General features: G+C 36.1%; 1 protein-coding gene across 1 annotated transcript in view; it reads left to right on the top strand.

Annotated features, from left to right (window-relative positions):
* The window catches only part of LOC131681709 (receptor-type tyrosine-protein phosphatase mu), a 366,805-nt gene that overhangs the window by 6,437 nt on the left and 332,562 nt on the right, over nucleotides 1-27,806 (top strand). The window contains exon 2 of the mRNA XM_058962680.1: nucleotides 18,402-18,799. The gene's annotated coding sequence lies outside the window, so the exon portion shown is untranslated. The remainder of the gene's footprint in view (nucleotides 1-18,401; nucleotides 18,800-27,806) is intronic.

The following is a 27,806-nucleotide window of genomic DNA, read 5'->3' as shown; positions in this document are numbered from 1 at the left end:
CTTGCATTCTTGCTTGGAACCGGCGTCAGCATGATGCACTTCCAGGCATAGCTGGAAAATGTCATGGTTATGATCGGTCATCTGGTTGACTGGTCGCATGTTTGCTAATGCTCGTGACATGTACAAGTTGTGCATTTTGCGACATGTGACACAAGTGCGTGTAGTATGACACGATTCAATTTCCCCGTGACATGTCATAAAATTTATACATGTTTCAAAACAAAACTGGTTCATAAAGCCGCTGTACATTTACTGAACTGTGACATGTATGTCCGTTTGCGAACGGTCGCAAAAATAGAAAAACAGGTTTGCTTGTTATGTGGCATGTCGACAAAGAACCGGTATTGAAAATGGGTAAAATAATGAATACCGTGGCGGACAATTGGAAAGATAGTAAATGAGATAATTCTATTTCTTGCAACTTTTCACAGATAAATATTGTTTGTTATTGCGAGTTACTAGGAAATGAAAATCAATAGTTTTAGACATTTTAAACACACACTGGGAAGTAAAAGCGTCAAACTGGATTTTTTTTCCATTTTTCGCAGATAAATGTTGTTTGTTTTTGCAAGTTACGAGGAGTTGAAAATCACTAGTTTGACTTTTTACACGCACATTGGGAAGTAAATGTGTAAAAATGGGAAAAAAATCAACTTTTTGCAGATAAATATTGTTTATTTTTGCGAGTTACAGGGCGTTGAAAATCAATAATTTTAAACATTTAAACGCACATTCGGAAGTAAATGCGCCAAAATCGAGAAAAAAATACAGCTCTTCACAGATAAATTTTGTTTGTTATTGCGAGTTACTAGGACTTGAAAATCAATAGTTTTAGACATTTTAAATGCACACTGGGAAGCAAATGCGTCAAAATGAAAAAAAAACAACTTTTCACAGAAAATTTTTGTTTGTTATTGCGAGTTACGAGAAGTTGAAAATCAATACTATTTAGACACACATTGGGAAGTACATGCGTCAAAATCGAACAAAATCAGCTTTTCACAGATTTTTTTTTGTTTGTTATTGCGAATTACAAGGAATTGAAGATCGATTGTTTTGGACTTTTTAGACACAGACACATATTGGGAAGTAAATGCGTTAAAATGGAAAAATTTACAACGCTTCGCTGATCAATGTTACTTGTTTTTGTGAGTTACTAGGAGTTGAAAATCACCACCGTCGTTACTTTACGCCACGGGGGATACTTTACTCCAAAATTAAAGAATGATACTTGAGCTTCTAGTTCAAATTTAACGTTATATTTTGACAAAAGCAAAACATTGTATTAGTTCAACACAAATATAAAAACTGGATATAGGTTTAAGAAAATGCTTGCAAGTAATCGTAGTTGGCGATGAAACTGAAACATAAAATATACACAAAAAACATTGTAACTTAAATTCTCCTGGGAAAGTGTGATATGCTAGTCGAATTATTAAATAAGAGGATAGAGATTACGTGAAAATAAACCTGGCAATGCAATTCAATTATTTGTGTTTGTACTTTTTGTACGTATTTTTTATTGTTTGGTAATAATATGTCCGTTTTATCTAAAATTGGGACTACTTTACGCCAAGCTTTACTTAGGTCTATATTACACAATCTGTACATTTGATCTAAAATTTACTCTTATTTTGGGATTTGACTCTAATTCAAACCAGATTTTTATTATCGTACTAGTTTGACTGTTTTGAAAAATAACAGTAATCGATAATTTGCATATTGAGTAACGTAGTTGCAATGGAGCAAACATATAAAAACGCTATCGTTTCTAAAAGTATTTAAACTATGTGTGTTGAAGCAGTTTATTGTGGAATGACAGAAAGAGCAGCGGGGAATAGTTCTGGAGTGAATGACCTTATGCACGGTGCTTAAACGAACAAGCATAAGATATAGGTCAAACCAAGGAGCTTTTATTCTCAAGTGATGCGATCCTCAAAAGCGCCGAACTGCTATGTTGGTTTTAGAAATGATAGCTAACAACATTGTTTACTGCTTATGATAATATACTTGTATACATCTCCATTTATGCTTGCTTGGATTTCAATATGTAAACAAAGTTGTTCGCTGTCATTTTCTTCCCCGTAGCCTGCTGCACACTTACCTCACTCCTAATCTAGCTACTGTCAAAGACGAATCACCTTAGAACTCTAAACACCTTGGGTCAAACTAGCAAACCAAGGCGAAATGTTCATATTTGTACAGGTTCGTTAACTTTGTGACTGGTGTCGCCTTGCGAACGACAGGTAAATTATCCTCATTATTAGTCTCAAGACCGATGACGCACGACATGTCACGAGACCAAACATAGAGACTTGGATGCTAACCAGTTTGAGACATGAGACATTTTCAGCAGAGCGTATGTATGGGTGGCTTGACAGGTCGCGCAAAATGTACAAAGGTACCATCTATGCTTCCAGGTCAACTCGTAGTTGATATATGAAATGTCTTAGGTGTGCTGAGCGGGCTGACTGACAAAACCTATGCAATTCTGTCTCTAGTCTGAACGAGGCTAGCAGTTTAAAGAAGATTCTGTCAAAATTGAAAAAAAAAATCAAATGAACTCCTCAAAACCAGAGTTGGTGTTTATGTGTTGGCCGAAAAAATGTTCTTAATTGTATCTTCGACGCACACTATTCAGGTTGTATCGATCCGTAACTGAACAATGTACACAGATCACATTCTGGTGTTTCGGTTTGGACTCGTAGCCGTTAGCATGCTCATTGGTTACCACTGAATCGGTCAAGTGAGCAGTTGACATCTTTGCTCCATACAAATCGCCTGGCAAAGATGGAATCTTTCCCGTGCTTCTGCAAAAAAGATTTGATATTCTCAAACTTGTCTTGAAAGAAGATTATGCTTACCAGTCTTGCTACTGGACATATCCTGAAAGCATGACGAGAAATAATTATTCGATTTATTCCCAGAGGTGGGTGTCCAAACTATGAAGGAGCCAAGAGTTTTAGGCCAATCAGTTCATCTCAGAGTTCGGATAATCGATCGTCACATCAGGAACGTTTGCTTAGTTGAAAATCTATTGCACAAAATGTAACATGCATATCAGTATTTGAAATCCACGATCACTCTGCTTCGTGATGTTGTTTACAAAAATGAAAAGGGCTTCTCGCTCAAGCTATCTAGCTTGGGTGTATTCCTAGATGTTGAGAGTGCTTTTGCCAATATGTCCTTCCATTCTATTCTGGAATCGACGCGCGGTCATGGAGTATCTTCATTTATGTTCGGGTTGGATAAACGCATTGCTTAGTAGCCACATTCTTTGCTCGTCCCTGAGGCAGGCAGAGATAAGGAAGTTGAGTATTTGTGGCTGCACTTAGGGCGGCATTCTATCACCATTGCTGTGGAACCTGGTTGCCGATGGTATTTTGAGGAAACTTAATCAGTTTGGATTTCCAACCTACTGGTTTGCTGACGATTATCAAATTCTAATTGCTGGATTTTGCGTCGTAACCATCTTTGACTTAACGCAACAAGCATTAAAAGCTGTCGAACAGTGGCGTCGACAAGTTAAATTATCAGTTAATCCGTACAAAATTTCAATTGTTCTTTTTACAAACTGAACTGGGCTGCTCATATTGAGCTCAGTGACAAAAAAGCGTACATTGACTTCGGGCAGTGCAGACGAACTTTTGGAAAAAAACTGTGGTTTCGAACCCATATACATCTATTGGATTTCCACAACAATTGTTCCTCAAATATTGGCATACCTTGTGTGCTGGCAGAGGAGAGAGGTGGTGACGGTCCAATCAAAGCTAAAGTATTTGTAAAGGATGGCGCTCATGGCATTGACTTGCTTAGTTTGCTTTTCTATTATTGATGTATACCAAAATAGTCAATTTATACACTTCTAATCAAGCTCTTTACATCTTTTTTTCTTTATTCGGCATGTCATGATTCCTTTTATTAGTATATCTCCACTATACGCTATCTATACTCATATAGGTACAAACGCTCGGGGCCTTCGCGATAACACAAACCTGGCCAGAAACGCGACTATGCAATTGCAATAATCTACACATACTCACGCCCGCGATTTCGTCTACATGAAAAAATTCCGGTAGTTAAGTAAACGTAGCATCTTTAAACTTCCAAACGCGATCTCAAACATTAACCCCCCACTCGCGCGATCATGAAACGGTCACGTCCGGAAGTCTTACCTCGTTCCTAGCAGTCTGGAGTAATGTCTTCAGTTGAACCAATCAAAAAAGTGACGATCATATTCACTAAACAACACGTTTCATGGTGACATGGCCTGGATTTGATATGGGAAACGGACTCTCTTCTACTATCTGTACCATACACTAAAAATTATGCATCAGACTCACGGTTCGCGCGCGATCAAACAAGAATATACGCTACATCATAATAAAATCGAAATTATACACTCGAAGTCACATACTAGTGACAAACACGTTAATATACAAATGCTTGAGCCCTTCGCAACCATCCACGGCACCTACACCCGAGATCTCGTATACATGATAACATCCCGGTAATAAAGTGAATGTCTCAGCTCCTAGAAATTTTCAAACGCGGTCTCAAGTTTGAACCTAAAAACTCCCGCGGTCGCACGATCATGAATCGGTCACTTCCGGATGTTTCTATTCTTGATATCAGCAGACTAGGTCTATTCCTTCAATTGGATCAACTTACTCCATGCCAGAATGTGAATTGTACACCGAAAACTAACTATCAGAATGAAGGTCCGCGTGACCATCCAAGAACGCACGCGAATATAGGAATGGCCACACGGTTACAAAATCCAGTCTTGTACACGCGAAGTCACATGAACGCGAGCACACGTGACAAACACGTTAACATACGAACGCTTAAGCCTTTCGCGATTAACAACGCACACCTACGTTCGCGATCGCGCAAACCTTATAACACCCCGGTAATAAAGAGAACGTTTTAGCACTTACGAAGTTTCAAACGCTGTCTCAAACGCGAACCTACAAACGTCCGTTTTTGCGCGCTCATGAATCAATCACGTCGGGAAACTATTACTCTCGGTCTTAATAACTTAGGACCATACATTCAGTAGAACCAATAAAAAAATAAAGCTCATATCCACTAGACAACACGCCATGGCGACATCACCGGGAGCTCTAGTGATATGGAAGATCTGACTCTCTTTTAGCATCTTAGTCGTACACCAAAAATAAAGTATTAGATTCACGGTCCGCGCGCGATTATCCAAGAACACACACGAATATGCGAAAGGCACACGGTTATAAAATAGAATTTATACACGCGAAGTCTTATACACGTTAGTACACGCGACATACAAACGCACACGCGATCGAACACGTTAACGTACAAATGCTCGAGCTCTTCGTGATGATGCACACGATCGCGAGTCCCTACGCCCGCACATACCTGAACCGTACAATAAATATCACATTCAGAATCACGGCCAATCACAATTGACCTAAAGCAGTGTTTTAGTGGACGACTGTCTCGTCTGCAAATTGTAGTATTTGATTCTGACGGGGAGCCCTTCCAAGTACCTAGCTCTAAAGCTCCAGTAGGAGAACTCTCAAAAAAAAAAATAACTGCAGATTTCATAATTTACATAGCAATGAAAAAATGTTGTGATTTTTTTTTTCGGTAAGCTTATTTGAAATCACAACTATTTTAGTTATTTTTTTTCATATATCGAATCGTTGCCGAGTTATCAGTCATTGAAAAATGTCCAATTTTATAAATTACAAAAGTTCAAAAATTAATAGCTTGAAAGAAATATCATATTTAGCCAAAACAAAAAAATACGTGTCAATTATTTTTAGCTATAGAATGCAAGAAAAAAATTTGGAGGGAACTAAAATTTTGAATGTAGATCTGACGTGGAATGACCCATATGTTTTCTGTTCTGAATCGTTGCAATTAATTTGATAATTTATTTTGCGAAATCATCCTGTGTGTTTCAAAGTCTACCAACTGAAAAAATAATGACACGCCGCGCTTATAGTATAAATTGAAATAATGTGTTTAAATTAACTGCTATTTAATGTAATAGTTGATATCATTTTTTCTACCAACCATACAGTTTCAATCAATTTAGTTTCATTTTGGAATGAAAGAGCGCGAATTAGTTTCCTGTTCCATATATATGTATGGAACAATATGTAGTGGAGTAATTCCATGGCAAAGCAGCAGATCATAAAACTGTGCCATCTCCGATCCAAACGATACTTTGTTTTTGGTATAAGGCTTGTTAGTGGCAAAATATGGATACCTAAAACACACAAATCACTTGAAATATTCAACCAAAGCATGAAATATTTCTCACATACATCGTCATATGTTTGTTCTATCTAAAATTAATCATTTATTGATATGTAAAAGTGCTTTCAAAAATTACATTTTAAAGGTTAACCAAAACACATTCTTTAATTTTTCCGCAAAAAAAATTTAAGATATACTCCGAAATATTTACACAATATTTTTGACATGACACTTAATATTCAAAGGGAGTAGGATAAATACGAAGTTTTTTTTGTCCACGTGGTATATTAACGGTCCCTAAGGTGATAAAATTATTACCTCAATATCTGGCAGAGTGCATGCCTGGTCCTGTTATAGTGCAGAAAGGGCTTCATACTGAAGTGGCACCAGAACTCCGTTTGCGATTGAGCTTCTTTTAAACTCCCTCTACCGTTTATCCATCAATACGGATTGCATGCTACCTATAGAATAGAGATTGTACGCTTGGTGGATTTTTACGACTGGAACAGGCGTAGTATAATTCTGAGCCAGGTGAATTGAAACGACCACTATCGATACTGCACTGGTTGTAAGAAAATAGTTTTTGTTAAAGGTTAGCTTCCACAAATCGCCGTGCAGCAATAAATTTTTGGATTGCTCTACAGCACTGCGCTTATGAATGCATATAAAGTAATGTGCCCATTATGGCAGTAAAGCATATTGTGACTCTATTTCGCACTTCTTGCTTTCGAATAAAGCATATGAGATAATGACAATAACTATTTGGCTAAAATAGCAGTACAACAATAAGTTCGTTATATTTTTATTAGTTATGGACATTTTTATTCAGAACTATCGGCTAAATTGATCTTTTAGCTAAAATAAAATTATCTACAAACTTGAAATATCTGCTAATTCACCTCATTCAGATAGTGAACCGAAACAGGACGCAACGGCATTTAGTAAAACCAAAGATGATAAAGTAAAAGAGATTATAACTACTAGAGGGAGCAATGCGCTACTGTCTCCATGCATTCACGAACTGAATTATTACTTTGACAGGTGTATACCCGGGGCAATATGTATCAAACTAATGCACAGTGGGACGAGCCCGGACTTAAGTCCATATATGAAGGTTATGCGATATTCTCATTAGTATTTTTCCTCGTATCAGCTGAGCCATCAGAGACATTTTTGCGAGATTTTAGGTGATTTGAATGCAAAATGAATTTTTGACAGCTTTTTGAAGGGCATAACTCAAGTGTTTTTTGCATTATTTGACCATAGGTACTACATACGGTTATTCTCGTTTTTCAAAGAAACGGTTGATTTTATGAATTGCATTACTTCACCAAAATTATCCATGTGTTAAAATTACATCGTAAAATCGCTAAAAATAAGTCACTAGTTGGTTTAGTTAGTGTTTAGATAACTGTTTGTCATGAATTTTTATTAAATTCGAACTTCTAAAGCGAAAACAACAACGACGCCCATGAATGCCCGCGATCACACTATGCTCATTTGAAAGCTTTTCATTTTCTATTTAAAATGAACCTATGCTAGTTTTGCGAAAACTTGCGATAAGTAGTCAAAATTTGAAAAAACTGTGAATGGAGACGCATGGTTATTACTGACATTTAATTTGAATATTCACTTTATAACTAGAATAATGACACTAATTTATGCACAACTTTCAAATAGCATTTAGAGCATGATCTACCAGGGTTTTAGTAGTGATCAAGAGTAAGGAGCCGAGTGGGAAGCATGGTTTTTAAGTGGTAAAGGAATTAAGAATGTTTAAAATTCAGTAAATATTTTCAACCATCTGATATGTGTCATAAAATGTTTCATAAACTATTTTTGCTAACTTACGCAATAACTGTCAAATTGAGTGAACACAGTAGAGTTCTAGTCATTTGGTGAGACTATTTTATCCGAGTTTGCATATCACTCATATAGCTTAAGGGTATGCGATATTATCCAAATAAAATAAGACCATTTTTAAATTAACCATATACGCGAAAAAAGGATTTTGGATTTATTTTTATTTAAGATATGAAATAAGCAATCTAAGTAACTTAAAACACACCTGCGAAAACAAAATCGTTAACCATCTTGTTGATTAGTGAATGTAAATCAGTATTCCACTAAGACGCTCAAAATGTTTATTTTGAAAACGAAAGAAAATTTGGTTTTCATACCAAGTAACCCAATAATGAATTAAACGTTCCAAAATTAGTCAATCACATCTTATTTGATCCTTAAAAATAATATAGTCATTTCTGAAGCCCCATAATGAGATGTCAATCAATTCGTTTCAATACGGAAAAAAAATTCCAAAATTACAATTGAAATAAATCATTATAGAAGACAAAATATTTACTTTTGAGCCACTCTAATAAGAAATAAAGTTAATTTCTATTTTATAACCAACATAGGAATTCAGCGCACAAAAATGTGTTTAAATTTTTTTTTGAACCTTCACAACAAAATAATTATTTTTGAGCCACCCTAATGTATAATGATTTTTTTTTTTTACAATAATCAAAAACGATTTAGCACACGAAAATTAATATACACAAATTTTTAGAACGATTTAGAAAAAAAAAATATTTTTGAGACACCCTAATGAATAGTAAATGTTTATTTTTGAAATGTTTTGATATCGAAAACGAATTCAGCGTACCAAAATTACATAAAAATGTCCTATATGAACCGATACGGAAAAGTTTGGACTTTAGTCCACATTGTGTTCTGAGTCGTGCCACTGTGTAATGGGCCTAGCATATGTAAGAACGAGATGAGCGACCGAAAATAAAAGTCGCAAGGAGAGAACATGCTTCGTAAAACCCGTTTCAAATATATTAGAATATAAAAACCGGATATAAACTTCAAGCATAAAAATCGGACTGGGACATTCCTTTGTAAGAGTCGGGTAAAAAAACCTTCAGTAAAAAAACCGGAAAGAAATACTTCCGATTCTTACAAAGTAAATCTTGTTAGCCGACTTTTAATCCTGAACATCAAGATATACGGATGCTCCTACGAGCGATTTATAAATTTTTAAGCGATTTTTATACTGGAGTTTCATCCTTGCCGAGTTTTGCGGGTGAGAACTTTTTAGGCGATTCTTAGGCTGAAGGATTTCTGTCCTATTTTTATGCTTGAAGTTTATTTCCGATTTTTATATTCTAATATGTTTGAAACGGGTTTTGTGAAGCATGTTCTATTCTTGCGACTTTTATTTTCGGTCGCTCAGATGATCAATTTTCAGTGGTAACAGCGACATGCGACCGCTAGTAGTTATAATTTCTTTTGATAAAGTACAATATATCCCACTGTCAAAATCCACGAACAAACTTTCGACAACATCATTTTGGTGATTCCAGCACCAACTTTCGAGTTCTCATTCAACCAGCAGAACGCACTTGTACAAATTTCCTTCAGCGTGCAATTGCGCGAGTATGTCAGATACATTCGGAAATGCGGTTCTTTTCGCACCGGAATTAGACTGAAAAGAATGGCAAATGGAATGAAACGATCAATAGGAAAACAATGAAATTCATTTGTACTTGATCGGAGCTAAATTCCTAAATTCGCAAAGCACCTATGAGGCTTGCGCTTGTGAAAATCGTATTATATTCATGTATTGTTGAATGCATGAATTACGATTTCCAAATATTACTTCCTTTTTGGAAAATAGATATTACCAATAAAGCAAATTGTATTTTTTTTACATTTTAACGACATTCAATTAGCTAGAGATTACTGGGTAGTGAAAGTTATGAAAATGTGGAGCCATAATACTCAAGTAAAAGCAAGGATGTGAAGTATACAGATAGGGTTGCCACCTTTGGAGAGGCTTTGACCCGGAGATTTTCACTTATCTGGGGGGTGGTGGATTTTGAGTGGAACGAGACAGAAATTGGAATCAAAGCGATTGTTAGGCATTTTAGAGCACTTTAATCGCTTTTCATTACCACGTTAAAGTAAAACTGTAATTTTTTCACGCTTGAGAACGGTTTTATCGGTTTAATGTGGTGTAGTATTTCTCTTCCCCGACTAAGTGCCAAGAATACAAAAGCACCAGCTACTCTCACTGTGGAGGTCGAACGAGCATTGCTCTCCTCCACAACTAACAGGAGAAGGAGAGCAAAGGAGGCAGAGCTGCGACATCACACTATGTGGTGTCGGTTATTCGTCACCAACAAATTTTAATTTCGCAACAAAGGGGCAAAACTCACCTCCCTAGCCCAGTTAAGGATCGCTGCTGGAGTAGCAACAACACCGCAAGAACTCGTTTAATGTTGACCTAGTCAGTTGGATTAGAACAAATCTGCCAGACTTTAGTGCAGCTGGTGATAAGCACCACTAAGAGTGAAATGATTTGGTAAAATGGCAGTAAAATAATTTTTTATACCATTTATACCGACTTAGTGGAATGCAACATTTCAATTGTAGCACATAGCGAAATATTACTTTCCTAAACCCTCCGGAAGTCGCGCATATAGCTTACCAAACGAGCAGCCGCTGGTCCCCTAAGACGATTTCGCTAGATTTTCAGAGCAGCGTGCACTCAGTGTACTAGCGCGACTTCCGGAAGGTTAATTTGTAGTAAATTTTATTTGTTTTTCATTTTCATTGTTTTGTGAAAGAAATTAGCAATATTTGCAACTCTTCGCCTCCTTGAAACGAAGGGTTAGTCGGGAAAAATAAATCTGAACCAGAGTAATAGTTAATTTAGACTATTTAAATATTTTGTAAAGAGTCAATTAACCCATTATTGCCCAACCCACTATATATAGTAGGTGCTAAGAATAACTCCTATTACTCAATTAATAACGCAGAACAGGCATTATCAACGAGTTAATATTGTTTATATACTCTTGCAGAATATGTTTAGAGAAGTTAGAGTTGTTAAATCGGTGTTTATGTTATGTTTTTAATCAATTTTCCCTTAAGGGGTTACACATTTTTGTTAGGATGAAAAAAATCGAATTTTTGCAAATTAGATATTCTGAAACTACATACGCTGAGGAAAATTTTCTCAAAGTTTCATTAAGATCGGAATACTACAACTTGAGTTACAGCTACTCATAGACCGCTACCCATTGACCACTCGCAGGCGGTGCGTAGCGTTTGATACGCTCGACCGTTGACTCGCTGCACCGACAGTAAAACTCGATTATCTCGGAGTTGTATTTTGTTGAAAAGTTCATCCGCGGCGATCACGATATCTCAGGAACCGATTAACCGATCAATCTTAAATTTTCATTGGTTGTTTCTTATCATTTCAGCTGCTTTGAGTACAAAAATAATTTTACTGGAATGACCACATCATTTTTCTTCGATCGGAAAACACAATTTGTGATGCGCGTGAAAAATAAGTTGGGCAATAATAAGTTAATTCCAAAAAAATTGAACCTATGCTTCTTCCCACCAAACCCGGAGAAATTGATGTAAAACCCGGAGACCCGGAGATCGCTCTCGAAAACCGGAGTCTCCGGGTCAAACCTGGAGGGGTGGCAACCCTATATACAGATTTTCGTTGGGAGAACTGTTTGTATCATTCATGAAGTCTCCGAGCACATCGTTTATAGTGAACATTCTAAAGGAAAATAAAAAAAATTATTAAAGGGCTACAGATTTTGGAGGCAGCGTATAATAATGGTTTCAAGAGAATAGGAAAGATTTCCGTGTGTAGATCTTTTAGGAACTGACCGAACGCTTCATTATTCTGGTTGCAGTTGGAAATCGAAATAGTGAACTTGCGCCTTTCGATTTTTCCCCTATTTTCAGCGTGCGCAACTAGTGTAGGTGCTGGCCAAGTTAATTCTCTAACATGTATACAAGATGCGCATTAGAACCGAAAGGTGCTTTTCAAACAGACTCTTCCAGTATAATTTTTCCAGTTGCTACCAGCCATTCTTTACCGCTTAGCTAATGCTCCAGTCAAAAAGGGTAAGTTGCTGGCTAACGGGGGGCTATTTGCCAACTGGGATGCGCTAATTGCCCTTCAATTTGCCAGCCAATTGCTGGCAATTAGGAGGCTATTTCAAATTCAACATTTGAGTGATTTGCCGCCGTCATTTTTTGCCGCCCTACCCACCCTTAAATCGCCCCTAAATCGCCCCTAAATCGCCCACGGAACGCGCCATTTAATCGCCCTTAATTGTCTAATATGAAAATTACAAAAAATACTTATTTTAGGATTCATTATCTACTCACATAAACTCAGTATACTAGGTAATCACCCCCAAACTATAGGAAGAATCAATGATGAAATTGGAATTGCACGCCAAAACTTACCACAATCTGTCTTTCATTAAGACTTTAGGTCAGAGATCTTGTTCCACTATACTTACACACGATTCCACAATTTCCCACATTCGTTGGCTAAATGAAATGTACTAGTCAAAACAAAATACAAGCGAGAACACACCAATAGTTAAAAAAACTACAAGGGGCAGCCCTATGGGGTTGCACGAACTGTAGACGTAGGACTATACTACTTACTATAAAATATGTATTTTCTTAGTGCATTTAGAGTAATAATAAATCAAATTTATTTCTTATGTATAGTTTAAGCACAATCAATCAACATAGAATGTTACATATTGAACCAAACCTTCTTGGTTATCAGGTCATTTCATTTATAGTAGGTAATCGAATCCGATTAAACTTATTTGAGAAGATCTGAAGAAAGAAGACAGGAAACCGTGACCGAAAACTAATATCTGGAACTAAATCTTAATAGCACAAGATCAGCTTTTAAAAATTGTAAAAACTTTTCGATTGTGTGTGGTAAAAAACCCGGACCGGTGAAGAAAAACCAAACAATTATACAATATAGACAATACATTTCATGTATAGACCAAGCTTTCTAGTTATATTTTGTCATTATCGTAACTTTCCTAAAGTACGCATACAAATGTAGTGAACGCAGTGGTCTTAATCATATATCGAAACTATGAATATACTAGAATCGAAAACATTTATATATGGACTTAGATACGTTTTTGCAACGGTTTACGAGTGGCAGTGTATTCATTCGTATATAGGTTTTGTAGTATGTACCTATTGGCACAATCAAAATAGGACAGGCTGAGTGGAAATGAATTGATCGAACGTAAATAATAAACTTTCGTTGTGCTTTCCATCGATCCGCGAAAATTTGTTGCTAAGAAAGTTTTCGTCTTTGCGCAACGAAAGCACAGATTGCTATCATTGCAGGTTAACAAATTAGATATACCTACCTACACATTCCCCTTAAACGTAAGGCTCTTGCTACACACACAGTCAAAGCATCTGTTGGGTCCACATTGCATGTTTAAATTCGATGTACTGAGATACGTGTTAAATTAAATAATATTCTTTTCAATGAGAATTCCACCCAGTTTCATAATAATAATCTGCAATTTTATAACTGTATGTAAAAATGATTATTAGTTTATGGTGGCAGCACAGAGGGATAATCGTCCAGCGTTTTACAATTACATGAATGAAAGCATATTTGTTTAGAACGAGTGATGAATAGCAGCTCCGGTCAATTATACGGCAATTCACATTACTAAATGAACTGAAGTAGACCGACTTGACATCTAAGCATACTTCGCTAAATCCGATTATGTTGGGGTATTTATGTGGGATCTACCAACATCCAGGCTTCAAATATAATGTGTTTACCCGTAAAAATAAAATTTAATTTTTATAAATTACATTTTACAAATATTGAAATGGAGTGATATGATACCCCACTATCTATAATAAGTAATCCAAATTTAATACTTCAAAAATCAAAGATTAGGTTGTATAGGGATTAAAACTATTCTTGTAGCTTTCTTGTATGCACAAACGTTCTAGACGTACAAGATATTTCACAATTTTAAGGTAAGATGCATTTTTTGACAAGAATCGTTTGGGACATTCGTTGTTTCCATGGGTCTGAAGCATAACTTTGGCAATATTTTATTTATTTAATCCGCATAACTGGTTCAAATGCTTGAAAATATTATGTTACGTAAAGAATGTATATTGATGCATCGTATATAGCATACAAAATTCTTTATTTGTCCGAAATAATATGAATACAATATATTTAAAACAAAACAATCTCGGCGATCCGTATACTTTATATGCAGCTGTCATTTTTGCTTGCCCAACGGCTCACCAATCCATATGCGCTCTGCAAGCGCTCTATTGAACCCAAGCGCGCAAAGCAAAATGAGTCAACGCTGATGATGATGGGTAGAGTGAAAGAGACAACTAGTACTACGACACTATGTTAAACGTGTCGCATGTTGGACGGCACTGGGTAGCGTACCTCCACAGCCAGTGTAACGGACTTCTCACTCAGCTACACTGGATGTGAAAACACACAGCGCAGTGATCTGCTCCGCCTGCCATTCAACAGGCAACTGAGCTTGTCTGACCAAATCCGTTCTTTAAATACTCGATAATGACGTCATTCATAGAAGCGTAGCGCGCTAGGTACACAAATATGTCGTGCCGGACTTGGGAAGCGCTATCTGCTGTGGGTAAATACGCGATATTTTGACTAGGTTGTACATCATTTACATTTTTAATGTAATGATATCAAAAATCTTTGGGTTTATCTATTGGAATCTATTCTTAGAAGTATTTCGGGGCGATATGCGCAAAAAATTTGAAAATTTATCTGAAGATGGCTGAATTATAAGCGTTTAAAATTGGACCACTTTTCGTTACATACCATTTTTGTAGAATGTGCAAAGTGCATCCCCATATCGAAAACAAAGACGTAGTCCTACGTCAAAAAAAAAACAATTTTCAACTTAAGCCAAACATGAAACGCCATGTTTGAAAAACGCAAAAAACAACCAAGTCCATTTCAGCCGCCTGAAAATTTGTCTAACTATTGAAATTGCCTTAAAATCGCATTCGCAAATTGCATTTGTTCCTAGGGCAATTAGTACAGGCGAATTGAGTCAAACGTCAAACTGTTTAAATCGCCTGACTATCTTCGTCCGCAATTTTTTTGACGGGTTTCTCTTCGATGATTTCGTTTTATCTGCCATTCTCTTCGCTCTCATGTCGGTGCGAACAGAACGATATTCCCATATGCCCGTGTGCATTGAAGCGAAAAACAGAAAAAAAAATCGCGCTTTGCGATACTCTGTAGTAGTGTAGGTGTGTGAAATGGGCAGATGATTAGTTCTATGTGAACTCGTTCGATGGCGTTACTGAGCTGAAGACTGAATTTTATCAAAGTGAAGAGGGTCTGGTAAAACCTTAAATACGAGCGGTCACTTACCGTTTCATACTTCGTTATTCCGCCACAAATACATCAAACTTTGCCCTGATACATACCTTTATTTTAGCTGAAGAATACTTTTATGATTCATACACTGAGAAAGCATTCGTTAAAGGCTAGAATAGGCCTAGTGTTATAATACATGATTCAGAAATACGAAGGTTCCATTTTTCGCCATATTTACTTCAAACACACGACCACAATCAAAACAATCTTTCTGCATCTAGCACTAGCACACAGGAAATAATCAACAGGGTGGACCTACTAAAACATAAACTTAAAAATATATTGTAATGCGATTACAGATATTAGTACTAAATTATTTCAAGTTACTCAACTGATTGCAGAGATTTTACTTTCGTGTGCATATAAAATTCGGCTCGGCAAATGAAATGTGTAATGTGAATCTTGTCATTACAGTTATTGGCCTTCGCATTCATTTCCTTCGAGCGCAATTCTGGAAGTTCGTCTTCTTATATCTGATGAGATACATTCATTTAAGTAACGTTAATTTGTTTGCTCAATTCGTTCATTTGATAAGGCACGTTTGCTTTTTTCGCATCTTTTGCCGAAATTTCAACAGCTGAGATCCCAGTAAACAATTTTTTGGCTGAGATATCAGTAAAAGTGACGTTTCATATCTGATACTCGGAAAATATTTCACCGAAAATCAGCTAACAAATCTCACTTTACTTAGATATCAGTTTCTAAATTTGCTGATTACACAGCTGTTAGGAAATTCCCGAGATGAAATGAGTGTGTTAGTCAGTGTTATTCATGTAGTAGAACGCGTGGCAAGTCTGACGCCCTGGGTAAGCCCTACACCCCACGACTTTTCCCTGATATCAAATTTTAAATCATACAATAATGACAGGATATTATTACTACGATTATTTTAGGCATTTCGATACACATCGATGCCATATGGATTCATTAAACGTCAACAAAATAATCAAAACAAGCGAAAGCAAAGTTGATGCGCTTTTGGATGTTATTTTAGTTGATACATTTTATGGTTTAAATAACACAAAAGTTTTGAAAATGACCAGTTTTTTTGTCACACATCCTATTCTACTCTCCATATCGTTATTTGTGTGTATTGAAGATAAGTTTAAGTATTTCAATGCTGTAAATTGCGCAGTGCCGTCTTAAGACCACTCGGGGCCTCTGGGTACAACAAAACTGAGGGGCCCCTATAATTGAACAGACATAAACTGATGTAGAGTAGAATGATCAAAAAAATATCCCCAGCATCAGGGAGCCTATGCCACCTTCAGATTTATTTTTCAAATTTAAGCCAAATCCAATTTTTCAAATTTAAGCCAAATTCAACCATGTGAAAGTATTAAAATTACTATAGGAATCAAAATATAAGGAGAAAAAATTTCAGATTTACATAATTATAGGTGACATTGTAAATATCCAGATACCGTCGAAAAACGGAAAATGATTTTGACAGACCATAAAAAATTATTAGCATTTCTGACCAATCTGACCGAAAGTGTGCAAAGGCACTATACGCGGTTATGGGAGGTCGAACTCAAGTGAGCTGCGTACAGTTTAATGGACTTACCAGCTGCGCTATTCCCTCCCCATATGATATAATCTGACCTTCATAGTTGTAAGACGTTGTTTGAGGCTGAAGAGTACCTCCGTCAATAATGAGGTATGATGGAGTAAGGGTGTCAACGATTCATTCAATAATTGTTTTTTCACTATGACAATCTAAGAAAAATATATTTAGCAATATGCGAATAAAATTCAACTTGTTAATAGATGACGACTACGTAATTTACAGAAGCTACATTGATTCGTACAATGTTGTTCTCAATTTCATACTGTTCCTAATATGATGCAGCTGGATAAAGTCAATTCCCAGTTTTATAAAAAGCCACATTTTTTAAAATCATATTTCAATTACATTTAGGGATGACAATATTTAATATTGCAGCCATTGAATTCAATCGATATTATGTCGAATCTAAGTGCGCGATTCGGTGTTGATTCATTTTAGGTATTCGCATTTTTCGCTAGCAGTTCATTCATAATCAGCCACAAACATAAATACAATCATCTACCAACGAAGCTCATCAAAGACGAAATGCAAATGCTATATCACTTAGACTGCAATATTTTACAAAATGTAAACCCAAACATAAATTAATAAAAAATTTAAGCGAAAAAAATCATTTCAATACCGGTTATGTCGAGTCGAGATTGACCGGTATTGAAATGATCTCTAAATTGAATTATGGTAAGGGTCTCAGCTCAGGTCGGTAAATACCGAATTCTCGGCTTCACACGGCTCCAAATAAGGCGTGGGGTACATTTTTACCCCAGTGCAACGTTCTAGGGCTAGTGATACACAGATTTTTGTTGCTATCGGTCGACGACAGGGCGTTTGTGTAGTTGGCCAGCAGCTGTCGGCAGAGCAGTGTCAGTTTAGCGATACACTGTATATTCATTCGAAATTTATTTTATGCGTGGAAAGTCAATTGGACAACAAATGTTCAGCACTACTCCCCACCGTCACCACATACCCAACATCAACTATTTCACCTACTATGCTCAAGCAGTGCTCAGGGTAAGAAATGTTTTTCTGTGTTTTAAACAGGTATCTGCTACGGCGCCATGATTTCAAAGCCAACATCTAAAACGTCGCGTTAGGGTCGATACACAACAAACAGAATCGATAGGGATAGGGGTGCCATATACATAGTTTTAAATAACCGTCTTTCCATCAAATTCCAAATGCGTTGTTCATGAATGCATCGGTTTGATACAGAACTTTAATTTCCACGAAACTTCTAGCTCATCACTGTTTTTCTCAAAGTTACCCAAATATTATCGTACGTAAATTTCATAAAAACATGTATATTCGCAGAAAGCTGGTCCCTCCGTCGTCCTCGAAGCGTCCGTATGTGAGTTACGTGCAAGTAAACAAGCAAACACTGCAAAAAGGCATTCGACGTTCGTTGGCGTAATATTGAAATGAAAATGAGCGTGTGTAACCAAAGTGTGAAAATATGGTGATCAAATATTTATAAAACGCTTGAAAATTATTTCGTCGTACCGCGTAAGCGTTCGGGCTATCGCAAAAGTCCATGGCATCTAGAAGGAAGCACGCCCGTGATTAAAAGTGAAAAGTGGTTCCCAACGGAAGAAAAGTTTTCGTCGACAATATCGACAGCCGTGGATAGCTGAGAATAGAGAAAAGCTGCGCATCGGGAGTAGCAAACACTCCGGCAGACCTCGCTCCAGCAGCTGGAAACCTATCAAAATGTAAGAAATTCTTATTACTCTTTATTGGTTTCTGTCTATATAAAAACTCATTCTTTTTACCCGTCCCAGAATGTCCAATAAATGGAAAATAATCATTGTTCATGCATAATGTCCTTATCGCAAAATGGCCAATCACTTTCAAATTATGATCGAGGACATGCATAAACTTTGACATCATATTTTCACACGTCCTCCCCTTCCGTGCTTCTGATGTGCTAAAATATGTTTGAGTTGCTGTGCGCCTTATTTTATATGTTCTACATCGTGTCACTTCACTTTAATCGAACGGAATGTTCCATACGGACCACATGAGCACACACATCATGTAAGCTTCCATGTGACGAATTATCTTTCGCATGTATAAAGCTTCAAACTTATCACAATTAGGTTGCTGGTAGTGTTGTGTTAAAGTTTCACCAGTAATTCACATATGTATTCAAGTGTTGGTGCTAATTACAAGCTTCGCAGTTCGAGCTGCAATAGATGTACAATACACCGAACAAACAATAGTTTTAGTATGAATGCTACATTTATACCGTCCCGATCAGAATCTCATAACAATAATTTATCAATATTATATCTTGTGTTGACACTAGTCTGTAATTTTCTGTTGTTTGTACTACTAACGAGCCCAGATTTAAAGGGTGTACAAAATCGAATTGCATCACATGAAAAGGTTCGCCAAAATTCATCCATTCGACAGAGATCCTTATTTTATCCACGTAATTGACGTCCTTGACCTTATAACACCCCAGAACATCTTTCCAGTAATGGCACGACGCTAAATCCAACTAACGTAGCGCCATCGTGAGACCTCATAAGGCGAAGTATACGCTGTGGGAAAAAGTAATACTCCTGTCCATTGACCGTTCCAGCTGTCACGAACGGGGTGCTCTGCTTTCCATAGGAGAAACTTACACGGTGTTACAAAATAAAAAAAATTAATGTAGTTTTCTAGTGATCTGTCAAAGAATGTAGGTCTGGTCAAACATAACACAAAACCACGTTTGATCAATTTAATTTACCCTCAAAATGTTGATTTATAGCAAGAGAACTATTTTTAGGACTAAAAAATTTTCTACTTTGTCATTTTTCAACCGATTTTCTAGTGCCTGGGTGTTTTGGAAAGAAGGAGAAATTACATTTGCAACGGTTTGGCAAATTAACGCCTTTTGTAAAAATACTATGCGGTTTTGGGAAAACAATATGAAATCAAAAATTGTTTTGCGATTTTGTTATAAAAATTTGAAAATTGCTCAACATTTTTATTAAGAAGCGTCTTTGTTTTAATAAAATTTTTAAGAGTGCATCTATTTCAGCATCCAACGACCTATTTATCATCAAAATCGATTGAAAAATGGCTTGATGGTTTGATTTTTTTCTCAAATCAGAAACTTGCTTACATAAACTGTTAAGGAGACAATCCCATTTGAAATTTTCAAAATATCGATTTTTTTGTTCAATTATGTATTCAGTCAAAAGTATGTGTGTGAACATTGAAGTTAAAATTGGAAAAAATAACAGGAGACGTAATTCTTGAATTTTATAGTGCGCGACAATGCCTTAAGGGTTCATGCGAGCACGTTTCTAATTTGGAAAAAAATAAAATGTATAACTCTGCCATTTTGCAACCGATTTTGAGGATAAATAGGTCCTTACATGCGGAATGAAATGTTCTCTCTAACTTTTTATTGAACCAGCTAGTCTTCTTTTCATAAAAAAAATCGCAAAATAATGGGTGTTTTCATATTGTCGTCCCAAAACCGCATAGCATTTTTAACAAACGAGCGCAACGTAGCATACACTGATTTTTTTTCCATGTGCCATGAATTCTGGAACAACCACGTTGTTACGTTACGAAAACAGGTCCATGAATAAAAATCATGGCTTTATAATTATGTTCAATTTCCTTTAAGTAACGCCCGCGTAACGCTTTTAATAGTGGAAATATTTTTTTTTGTTTTCCGCCATGTCATTACCAAATCGATTTTCTGTACGTTAACTAGTACACAACTTTAAGAACATTATTCATAAAATTCATATGATGTTATTCATAGATTTAGGAACATGAGTTCACAAAATCAAAACATTCTGGATACTTTCTCGTGAACTATTTCACATAACTCGGAATTTTATTCATGAATCCATATAATCCTCTCGAACTAATTCATAATTCTTAATAAATTAGTCACGATCCAATATCCGTGCTTGAGAAACAGTTCGCAAAATCGTCATATATTATTCATGTGTTCGTGAACTGGTTCCCGATTCCTAGTATAATAGCCATGATTTACCATTTGTGCTCGTAAAATGGTTCACGAAATCATAGAATACTATTCATGTATTAATGAACTGAAAGTCTCGACTGACCATTCGTGCTCGTGAAATAGTTCGCGAAATCATAAAATATTTTTATGTATTCGTGAAGTGGTTCATGATTCCTAGTACTTGACCTAGGATCTATCTGGCGTGCTTGTGATATTTAGAACATAGAACATAACCATTTACGTTTCATGCGCTATTCCGCGAAATGTCGTGTATGTCCAGCTGCTAGCGACCAGCAAGAGGCATGAGCAGTAAATATAAGAAAACTATAAGAAACTAGAACATCGTTATTCATTTGATAAGGTTCAGTGTGATGTCTCGACTGAAAAAGAAAATTATAAAGCCACAAATCGTGTTCGTGATATAGTTCGTGGAACAAGATTCCGTTTATTAGTCACACATTTATATTCCTGTTTATATTGTCGCGATGTTCCGAGTACAAAAACCGATAATAACCAAAAAATAACAGACCGCGATAAGGTGAAAAGAAATCACGAATATCATAATAAAACTGCTGATGTCATGAGCATCAGTCACATCACTCCACGTGTCAAATTCGACCGTAAGCTCTAGAATAAAATATCATAATAACGTGCAAGTAAATTACGGAAATCGTGACTATGATTCCAAAATCAAGAACATAAATCATACTATTCGTAATATCAAAAAATCAATCGTGTCTAGAATTCTGAAATTATGAACATAAATTACTCTACTTGTGACTAAAATATCAAGATAACCTGAACAAAAATTACGAAAATCATGACTAAGATCCTGAAATCATGAATATAAAACACTTTAACCCTCTAGTGTCCAAATTTTTTGTTTGCTTAAAACAACTTTTGTAGGTGGGCTTCGTGATGAGAAAAACGAAAATAATGTTGATAATGCTTGTAAGTAATGGATTTTTCATTAAAGCCTTAAAATAAGTAGGCCGCTTAGAGGCGGCGTTGGGTACGTGGGCGAATAAAAAAAAACTTTTTTTCTTCTAGTCAGGAGCGGATCCAGAAAAAAATTTCGGAGGGGGTCCGAAATTTCGATTTTTAAATGTTCATTGTACAATACGTAATATGTAATACCCTCATTTAATTAAAATCAGTTTTGGTGGTCGAATCTGGTTTGGAATGATTTTGAATTTAGAACGAAAACAAAAAACTAGAAACTATTTTGAAATTTCTCAAGAAGCTAAAAAATTCCGGACCTCCAGGACGCTCCCCCTGGATTCGCCACTGCTTCTAGTTACTTCAACATAAACGAATACAGATGGTTGCTTATGTTTTGAACTCCTTCAGAACACAAATTACCTAAACTGTAAGGAGTCTTTCTCTAGTGCTTTGATTGTTTAATTATTGATTTCCAATTTATAGTAGGGGAATCCAGGGTTTGGCGATGATTTCACTTATCATATTTTATTTTTTTTTAATTTAAGAAGATCGTGTAAAAGAGAATGCGTTATATAAAAGAGCAGACTGTTGGCTGCATCACAGAATTTTAAAACCTGTTTTAATCCACCTAGCGGTGCAATTGTGACTTTCTCAAACATGAACACGAGAATTTTTGCGTTGTTTATATTCATTATAAGCTTCCAAATGTATATATTACATTTTTATTATACACGACATGACAACTATATACAAAAATAGAAATCATTATTCGAGTTCTAAAACTTTGTAAAAGGAAAAACAGCCACATTAATATTAAATTGAAAAAAAAGGTACGAAATCGGTAAAGTCCCAAAAAGTCGATTTCCATAAAAAAAAATTTTCGTGGTAGCATAAAATCTCGACGTTTCATGCATTTTAAAGATGTTTGGCATAAAAAATACGAATTCGATTTGAAAAAAAATTTGAGCTTATATGGGAATTTCATATGTGACCGGACGGTTTAGTCTATATTTCCGGAACCATATAAGCGATCCGTACGAAATTTTCCATACGACATCCGTGGGGATATTATTCTACATGACATGACCACTATATACAAGAAAAAAAAATAATTCGAGTTCTAAAGTTTTGCAAAAGAAAAAAACAGCCACGGTAATATTGAATTGAAAAGGTGCGAAATCGGCAAAGTCCCAAAAAGTCGATTTTTACAAAAAAAAATTTTTTTTCGAGATTTTCGGATCGGGATGAAATTAAATAGCCATTCACGGGGACGCAATACCTTTCATTTGAGGCCAAGTTTAGTCGAATCGGTCTAGCCATCTCCGAGAAACCGATGTGACTGTTATTCTGAATTTAGATACTTCCGCCGGGGCTTCCGAAACCGATGATGGTGGCCAATGTGGCCAAATAGACTTTGAATGGATGTTAGTGACCTAATACTACAAATCAAAGCAGCTGTGGTCATATTTTGGAAAAATTTTCACCTTTATACATTCATTGCAGAATTTATTAAAATCGACATTTTCTGCGCGTTCGTACTCATCACCCTGTAATTCCGGAACCGGAAGTCGGATCCATTAGAAATTCAATAGCAGCCTATGGGAACGTTGCACCTTTCATTTGAGACTAAGTTTGTCAAAACCGGTTCAGCCATCTCTGAGAAAAATGAGTGACATTTTTGGTCACATACACACACATACGCACATACACACACATACATACATACACACATACATACACACACAGACATTTGCCGAACTCGACGAACTGAATCGAATGGTATATGTCACTCGGCCCTGCGGGCCTCCGTTAAAAAGTCGGTTTTCAGAGCAATTGCAATACCTTTCTATTGAGAAAAAAAAGGTGACGCGGAAATATTGCCAACTTACGACTATACGTACAATGACGCCACCTGGTCCCTTTTGATGATAAAGTATGGATCACGTGAGATGTCTTATCAATAAAACTGCAAAACAATCGATACTTGTTATTATTTTTCAACCTCAATGTTCCGGCATTCTAAATTCGGCGCACACTTCGTATTCAAAAGCGAATTTTCGAAATTCTTCACGTGATATTCCGAAGTAAACAAACAAAAAAACAAATTTTGTTTGTGGTTACGTATATTACATATATGACAACCAAAAGTTCTTTTTGCGCGCTATCGAAAAATCTAGTCATTCGTGGAATAGTTTTGAACTCGCCCTGAATAACAAAAATGCTGGAATTAAAAAACTTCACCTAGGGTAAAGAGCCTGTTTTTGTCCTATCCTACCCATTGGTTCAAAGGGATTTTTATTATCATAGTGGTTCATAAGAAGAAAGCAGAGATATTGGTGTCAATTCATACGCATTGCATCAATTGTATTCCGAGTAATTAATGACATGGTGAGGCACCCTCCCTTAAGCTCCAAAACTCAATATCGCTTACAACGTGTACGAAACAGAATGTAATGCAACATAAACACGTTGGAGAATGTATTGCACAGTACTTGAAGTACAAAACTAGAGACAGCGCCAAATGTATAATACAAAAAGAGGAAAAGATTCCGCCAACTAGCCCCAGACTCTTCTAAATATTATTAAATGATAAGGACATCCATATTCTAACAGCAGCATTCACCCAAAGTTTTTAAAATATACTTCACATCTACAGTGAAATGCTAGTAACAGGCTACTCGCAAATATTTTTTTAGTTTTGTAAATTCCCAAAAATAGTTAAAATTCGTTTAATGAAGATTACCACTTAACACAAAATAGTTTTTTTCCACGCTTTCCTCGAATTTTCAACTTTGAGCTTCAATTGCCGTTGACAGAAAGCTACGAATATTCAAACAACGTGTGTGTGTGAAAGATGTGAGTGTTGGGAAGAAATTCTAGTGCGGATGGCAACATACAATCATGTTTTAGTAGTTTTATTTAAATTTTTATAGAGACCGCCTAGATGCGGTAGTGGAAACTAGAGGGTTAATCGTGATTAAAATATCAAAAATCGTGACTAAAATCCTGAATTCATAAACATAAATCACTCTACTCGTGACTAAAATATCACAATAACGTGAAAAGAAATTTTGAAAATCCTGACAAAGATCCTGAAATCTGGAATATAAATCCCATTAATCAAACAAAAATCGTGACTAGTATCCTGAAATTATGAGCATGAATAACTTTACTCATGATCGGAATACTATGAAAAAGAAATTACGAAAATCGTGGCTAAGATCCTCCCATCATGAATATTAATCACGCTACTCTGGCAGAAAAATCCGATAGCAAAGTTATGAATAAAATATCACAGTAATTTGATGAGAGATCACAAAAATCGCGAATAAGCTCCTGTAATCATGAAGATCGTTTAACTGTCGGCTATGTATTCTCAAATTGTGAACAAGGATCACAACAGAAACTAATCATGTTCAGGGCACAACCACAGTAACCCTACCAAACATTCGAATATAACGCCATGTAGGGGAGAGTGAGGACACTTGATCCTTGGGGATATTTGATTCGCTGGCCATATCTCAAAATCTATACGCATAAAATTATCACGATATAAAAAGAAATTGAAATATTTGCTCGCTTATGATGTTTAAAAAACAAATCTGATGTATTGCGTTTGGTTTGGAAGAGTTGTGTAATATTATAGATAATATGTGTTTAACTAATTATTTATTAAGATTTTCATGTACGATTACTTTCTAAGGGTTTTTGCCTAGAAAAACAGGTTTTTTTAATAAAAAGTTTAACAACATATACAAAAAAAATTTAAATTTTGTTCACCTCATGCAACAGTTATCTTTGATCCCTGTAACACTGGGTATTCTTGATCCCTATCATTAGTTCTCTCAAACACGTTCGAATTTTATAGAAATAGAAAAATATCATTTTTATAAAGTACCTGGCACTATTAATTGATCTGAAATGTTTTTTCCGTGAACAAATCATGGTATAAGTTATTGAAGGTTGCAAAAGCCAGTTAAACAGTACTGATTTACCGCAAATACTTGTCTTGGCTTCCTACTGTGTTAAAGTTTGTAGTGTATCTAAAATGAACTACACCACTCATAATGTCAGTGCGGTTCTATTGATTTTGATAGCATAGTTTGCAGATCTATTCAAAAACCGATATTGATAAGCCACGTTTGTATCAACAACAAGCTTTAGTTCGGTTTCGATCGGCCACAAAGAGATATTACGAGCATCTCATCCTGCTATATACATTCAGTTTGTGACCAGTCTGCCGATTGTACAGTACAGTTAAAAATTAGAGTAATTTCGGTAAAGCGAATTGACCAAAACTTTTGTATATTATAATGCATCATTTCTATAACATGCTGTAATTTTTTTCTGCAAAAATATCAACAAGCTATGATTAATTTAATTTCATAAAATAATTTTAAATTATTATTTTTCTCAACATGAATTTTAAAATAGTTCGGATACGTACGTTTAACTTCCGCTTCATCTACATAAAAAGACTGACGACAGTACATGGCCTATGCTGATACTGAAGTTTTCATTTGGTATTAAGTTTGTGAAAAACGGATCGGTTTTCATAAGTTTCACTTAACACTACATCAAGTACTCAAGTACTGTGTCGTTATTTCAATGATTCCCCCACATCGGCAGTTAACATAGCAAATTGAACCCGAACAACACGAACCACCGACCATTGCGTCCTTGTCGGCGTCCTGTGGAAGACGAAAATTAGTCTCACTCATCATTCAACAACTCGGTTCAGCGAAAACGATTTTCATTCTAACGAGCACCCTTTTGGTGTTCCGAGTGAATGGAAAGAACAAGCAAATCTACTCCTTGCCAAAGGACTTGCCTGGCGTCTGCACTTGGTCGAATATACATACCTATATAAATAGCACTAGCTGGTAGGTGCTATCATTGGAAGAAATGTTCTACTCAGCAAACGTACTGCCGGGAGGTGTGAGCGTAGAGAACACGAAAATAGCACCCGATGGGAAAAAAGTACAAATCGCCATATCCATTTGGTCTGTATGGGAATGAGTAACCTGCACCAGTACGAATCGGAGTGCTTGAGAAATGAGCCTGAGAATGGCAGGGAGAACAGGTGTGAAACGAGCAACTTCAGTTGAATGCGATGGCTGAATACATGAAATAAAATGTGCATGTCGGCTAGACCGGCACAAACAGTGATTTTTTTTCTCAGAATATCGCCACCGGCTAGTAATGGGCTTCAGAAGTATCATTCCAAATGCGAGCTTTTTCAGATGCTCATAGTTCGCTCAACAGAATTTGAAAGCTTATATTTCAAAGTTACAAAACATAGCATTTAATGAAAAATTTAACTGTACACCCTAATCATGCTAGCGCTTTGCTCCATTACGAATAACTTTGCGTCGCAAATTGCTACAAATTAGCAGACCAAAGTAATTTAACTCTTTCCCGCTTATGGTGTCTGAAGAGTACCATAACTTTAAACAGCTATAGTTTTTAGTTGCCACAAAATTTATTTACAAAAACAAGTAAGCTTGATAATTGGAGCTATCACCTTTCATTTGAACATTCACAATTGAAGCAATGCTGCCAAGGACAGTTTCAGTTAAAGATGAAAAATCGGATAAAACTTCGCTGTCATGCAATATTATTGAAAACTGTTAAAACCTAGCAATTTGGACTACCTTGGACTATCTTTTCCATGCAATTGGTGTATTGCAAATAATCTAGGAAAATTGTATTGAGCATTGGAATGTAAGGGTTAACTATAATAATCAGCAGAACATCAGAACTAGGAAGTAGAGTTGGAAGGGTGGGCAAAATAACAG

This window comes from Topomyia yanbarensis, chromosome 2 (assembly GCF_030247195.1).
Source record: "Topomyia yanbarensis strain Yona2022 chromosome 2, ASM3024719v1, whole genome shotgun sequence".
In the NCBI taxonomy this organism is placed as follows: domain Eukaryota; kingdom Metazoa; phylum Arthropoda; class Insecta; order Diptera; family Culicidae; genus Topomyia; species Topomyia yanbarensis.
This window is presented reverse-complemented; position numbering and strand designations above follow the sequence as displayed.